Source organism: Arachis hypogaea, chromosome 11 (genome assembly GCF_003086295.3).
Source record: "Arachis hypogaea cultivar Tifrunner chromosome 11, arahy.Tifrunner.gnm2.J5K5, whole genome shotgun sequence".
NCBI lineage: Eukaryota > Viridiplantae > Streptophyta > Magnoliopsida > Fabales > Fabaceae > Arachis > Arachis hypogaea.
Window position 1 is genome coordinate 21,421,310 of NC_092046.1, and position 5,750 is coordinate 21,427,059.

The window sequence follows — 5,750 nt, forward strand, 5'->3', positions numbered from 1 at the left end:
TTTTCTGGATTGAGTCGCATGTTGTTCTTTCTTAATTGGCCGAATACCTCTTGTAGGTCGAGTTCATGGGTGTGTTCTTGTTTGGTTTTGACGACCATGTCATCGACGTATACCTCTAGATTCCGTCCTATTTGCTGATTAAAAACCTTGTCCATGAGTCGTTGATAGGTAGCCCCTGCATTCTTAAGTCCAAAAGGCATAACAGTGTAGCAATAGTTTCCTAATTCGGTTATAAAAGCTGTTTTGTCTTTATCTTTTGGATGCATTAATATCTGATTATATCCAGAGTATGCGTCTAGAAAGCTTAAAGTGTCATATCCCGATGCATTATCTACAAGTTTATCTATGCATGGTAGTGGGTAGGCATCCTTAGGGCACGCTTTATTTAAGTTAGTGAAATCAATACACATGCGCCACTTACCTGAGGCTTTTCTTACCATAACAACGTTTGATAGCCATGTTGTGAATCGTAGTTCTTCGATGAACCCTGCGTGGAGGAGTTTTTTAGTTTCTGCAAGGCAGGCTTCGCGCTTTTCGTTCCCCATGTTGCGCTTTTTTTGTGATACTGGCCGAGCTCTTGGGTCGATTTGCAATCTGTGACATATAAGGCTCGGATCGATGCCGGGCATATCTGCTGGAGTCCAGGCAAACAGATCTGTATTCTCCCTGAGTAATTTTGTTATCTTCTGTTTTGTACCTGGAAGAAGTGAGGAGCTGATATAAGTATAATGGTTAATATTGTCGTTTAGCTGTACCTTTTCAAGCTCGTCTATTGGTTTTGGCTTGTCCTGGAGATCTCCTCTCGGGTCAAGATCGGCCGTATCCGAAATGTTGGCGATGTTGTATGTTTCTTGTTTCGGTTCGGCTCGTTGTTGGGCCTCTGCTTTGATTCTTAAACTTTCATTGTAGCACCTGCGAGCCTCAATGTGATCTAAATGTACGGTTGCTATCAGATTCTCTTGCACCTGAAATTTCATGCACAAATGGATTGTGGAAACAATTGCACAAAAAGTATTTAAAAAAGGTCTGCCCAGAATGATGTTATAAGGGCTTATGCAATCGACTACTAGGAATTGTAAATCCCTTGTTTTACTCATTGGATGTTCCCCTAGGGTTGTCTGTAGCCATACACTGCCGAGGATTGAGACCCTTTCTCCCGAGAATCCGATTAGTTCTCCTGATGATGGCAGCAGAGCTTGCTCACTGAGCTTCATCTTTTTGAAGGTAGAATAGAAAAGAACATCGGCACTGCTGCCTGGGTCAAGTAGAGCTTTTTTAAATAAGAGATCTCCGGCTTGGATGGATATGACCACCGGGTCATCTAGGTTGTCTGACCTTGCTTGGTAATCGGAATGTTTGAAGGAGATTTCCGGTGTTCGAGGTTTGTTGGTTGGTGCTTTATTTGTTTGTTGTAGTGTTAGCATTTCTCGGAAACGGCGCTTGCGTACCGAGCTGGTTTGACCACCACTTGCAAATCCTCCTGAAATGCAATTTATAACCCCCCTTGGCGGAGGAGGTTGTGTTTTAGGCTTTTCTGGTGTATTTTGTCTCCGTTTTGGACGTCGGTCGGTGGGACCTTCTGAGCTTGGTCGAGCTCTGGTTATATATTTATCTAGGTGTCCTTGCCTTGCCAGTCTTTCCAGGAGATCCTTTGCTATGACGCACTCGTCGGTCGTATGTCCGAATTTTTGGTGAAAGGCACAGTGCTTCGATTTGTCGACGAACCTCTGGTCTTGATATGATCCGGCTCTGTTTGGTGGTTTGATGAGCTTGTTGTGTAGTATTTCTTTTAGGATGTCTTCTCTCCTCGCGTTGAACCTTGTGTATGAATCATACTTCGGTGTTAACCTGAAAGGTCTTTTAGGATCTTTTGATGGAGTTTTATCATCCTCTTTTCGGTGCGGTTGTCTTTCATATCGTCTGGTTTCTCGAAGTTCTTCTATTTCGATCTGTCCTGTCGCCTTGTCCCTAAATTCTTCCAACGTTCTTGGTTTTGCGACAGCTATGGCCTCTTGGAACTTACCAGGTCGGAGGCCGCTCTTCAGGAGTTGTACCTCGGGATTGAGGTCTGGGATTTCCATGGCGGCCGTTGTGAAGCGCGTCATGTAATCCTTCAGACTCTCATGCTGTCCTTATCTGATCGTGCTAAGGTAGTCTGAGTCCCTCACATAGATCTTTGAGGCTGCAAACTGATTGATAAATAGCTTGGAGAAGTCGTCGAAGTTAGATATTGACCCTGCAGGTAAATTCGAAAACCATAATAATGCAGCCCCATCTAGAAATGTAGGAAAAGATCGGCACAAAATGGGATCGGAGTCACTGTTCAAGAACATCATTGATTCAAACTTGGTGACATAAATTTTAGGATCTCCGATCCCTTTATATGGTGCCAAGGTCATAGGTAGTGTAAAATTTTGGGGCATCTTAAAACTCATAATCTCATCAGAAAAAGGGTTAGTTCGTCGTCTCCCTGTTTTCAGGGGCACTTCCTCTGTTTTTGCATTCGATTCTGACTGGTGCTCCTCGTTTTGTTCAGGATTTGTTACTTTATTGACGTGCTTTCGTTCGCCTCCGTTCTGCATCGCAGCCAATAGTTCAGCCATCCGCTGATTCTCCGCAAGTAATGCGGCGTTGGCTGTCATGAGATCGGCGTTGGTCCGAGGATGCTGCTGGGTATCTAACTGGTCCGTCATGTTGTAACTTCTGAAAAGAAAAGCAGGGTACGAGGTGCGTGAATTAATGTGATAAAGAAAGAAAGTAAAAAGGGGTCACTCAAGGAGGGCCCCACGGTGGGCGCCAATTGTTCTATCTAGAGTAAGCTTCCGAGGTGTGGTCGGCTCCGCAACACGTGGGAAACTCGGAAACGTCGTCTTGAGAACTATCGACCTCGGTGTGGAACCTGCAAAAAGGACTCCGACGCCCAAGTCAGCTTATGAGCTTAAAACCAGAAAGGATAAAGATAAATAAGAGAGGAAGAGTAGTTTTTTGGGAGAAAGGGGAGAAATGATCTTTTTGAGTCAATGATTGTCTTTTTCTCTTTTTTCCCTGCCTTCTTGAGTTGAAGTCCGTTTGTTTAAATAGAGCCTGTCAGTTGAGTAATGCTCGGTACTTGTTAGGGTTTGTTGATAGAGTCGAGATTCTCAATTCCGTTAGAACGAGAATCTCGGTATGAGTGACGTGATGGACTTGTTTCTCGTTCTGTTGACCGAGGATGTTGGGAATGTTTGGCCGAGGATATCGGGAAGGTACAATATATATATATATATATATATATATATATATATATATATATATATATATATGCCAGCGTTGTTAATAAAAAATATTGTTGTTCTAATTTTATATAAGGAAAAAATAGTCATACGTACTGATGAAGTATTTAATTTCATGAAGCACAACAGTGGACTTTTTCCTTTCACCATGCAAACAATTTTAACTGGGCGGAGTTTTACCGATTTATTTATCTTGCTTTCTTTTATATATATAATTACATCTCCACCCAACTCCAAAAAATATGGACATAATTTCAAAAAACAACAGCATAATCAGGGCAACAACAACAACAAAGAAAAACATAGAAACTAACATTAAACAACAAATAAAGAACAATAGAATATAATAATTTTAATTCCTTCGAAGACACTTTAACATAAATCTGATCAGTTATTCTACATCAATTCATGATCAATCTCCTTCTAATTTTTATTCTACTGTATTATTGACTTTTTTCATAAATCATCTTCTTTTGTTTTCTTATTTACCTTAGATTTGATATTTGCACTCATAAGCAAATCAATTACTCTTATATTGTCGATTTTACCACCATAATTTATGCATTTTACAATTTTCTCCTTTAATTTTTCTAATACTAACGCTCTGTTATTAAAGACAATGTTATTTTTACATCTCCATGTGCATCATATTACAGAATAACACCATCCACACTTCCTTCACATTTTTTCTTATCTTTTTATCCATCCACACCTCAAAAGATTCTTTTCACACTGCATTCTACCAAGATTGATCCTCACACCTTCCATATATACTCACATGAGAAAAATCACTTTTAGCAGCCATTTATTTTGCTTTTAGCGGCAATAAAAATAGCCACTAATACATTTTCCGGCAATTATAACATTTGCCGGTAAATACCGTTTTAATGGCTACAAAAAGTATATAACTTTTAGCGGCCATTTTTTTGGCAATTTATATGGCCACCAAAAATAATTCTAAGGTTGCAATGTTATTCACTTTTAGTGGCCATTACTATTGCCACTAAAAATAATTCTAAAATTGTAATATTATTCACTTTTAATTGCCATTACTATTGCCGCTAAAATCTTAAGACTTTTTTAGTTATATTATACTCATTTTCTTAGAAGCAACGAACTATCTTTTTTCTAGAATCAAGTATATATTTTTGCCAACAATAGTTGTTATTATGCATAATATAAATATACTGAAATTAATTACTATAAAATGAGATATTTTATTAAACTCAAAATATTGATACACAAATTTCTCTTGAAAAGTAATAAACTATGATACAAATCTAACAAAAAATACTACAAGCCTATACCTATGTAGACCAGTTAGGCCCAGTTTGGGTAACTAACTTAATTAAGCTCCTTTTGATAAAATAACTTAAACAATAAATGACTCTGTTAAAAGTAACTTATAAATAAGTTATTTTGTGTTTGGATTTTTAACTCTAAAAGTACTTATTTTAAAGAAATGTAATGAAAAGTAAAAGTATTATGAGAGAAGTCATTTTTTTTTAACTTCTCTATAAGCTCCAAAATAGCTTCTTAGAAAGTTGCAATTTGGTTTTGAAAATTGCACCCGACATTAATACTACTACTTTTCATAAGTCAAAAGTTAAAAAAAGCTACTTCTAGAGTTTCCCAAACGGGCCCTTAATACAACTTCAAAAGGATTAGGCACGAAGGTAGACCAGTAGTTGTATTTTGCTTAAGCAATATCAGCAGAATACCTAAAAAAATTTCAGAGATATCAATTGCAACAAAATGGAAGTATCTCTAATACAAAGCTAATACTTTTTAAATATTTTATGATCAAAATGGAGGAGCAAAGGCCCATTCCAATCTTTTGGTTAGTTTAGCAACTTGTTCCCTTAAAGTGAATTATATTAATTTCAGCTAAAAATAATACTTCCATCATATTAATTCAGCTTCTGCCTAATGATTTAGTAGGTTTATAATTAAGGTTTGGTGCTATGCTGACTTCTAAAGCCAAAGATCGCCAGCAACAATGATAATCCACATACACTAAAAGGTTCAAAGAATTACCTCTTCTACAAGATCCCCAGCAATTCCTCTAACAAGATCCTCGCAACCTTATATTAAGCTCTACTTAGAAGAAAGAAGATTCTAGAGCAGCAGTTTAAGAGCTTCAATTTTAAACAGACTCTTGACACGGAAATAATCAATGGACTACAAAAGCAGCAACATGTACTACTAAAAAGAAATATGTGCAACCTTATAAACCATTTTTTCTGAAAGAGTTGCAAAAGACAGATATAAGCTAATGCAAAATATAGCAAATGTTATGTAACATACATGAACAGTTTGCATCTGGTGTAGATCTGCAAGAGCTTTTTGCCTCGACTACCATAGAAAGAAAATTAATCATAAAGCATATAACAAAGTAAGAATACTATCCAAATATAAAACTAATCAATGAATTTAGATATGTGAAGAAAATATTTTCCTAGAATACTGATAAGTATA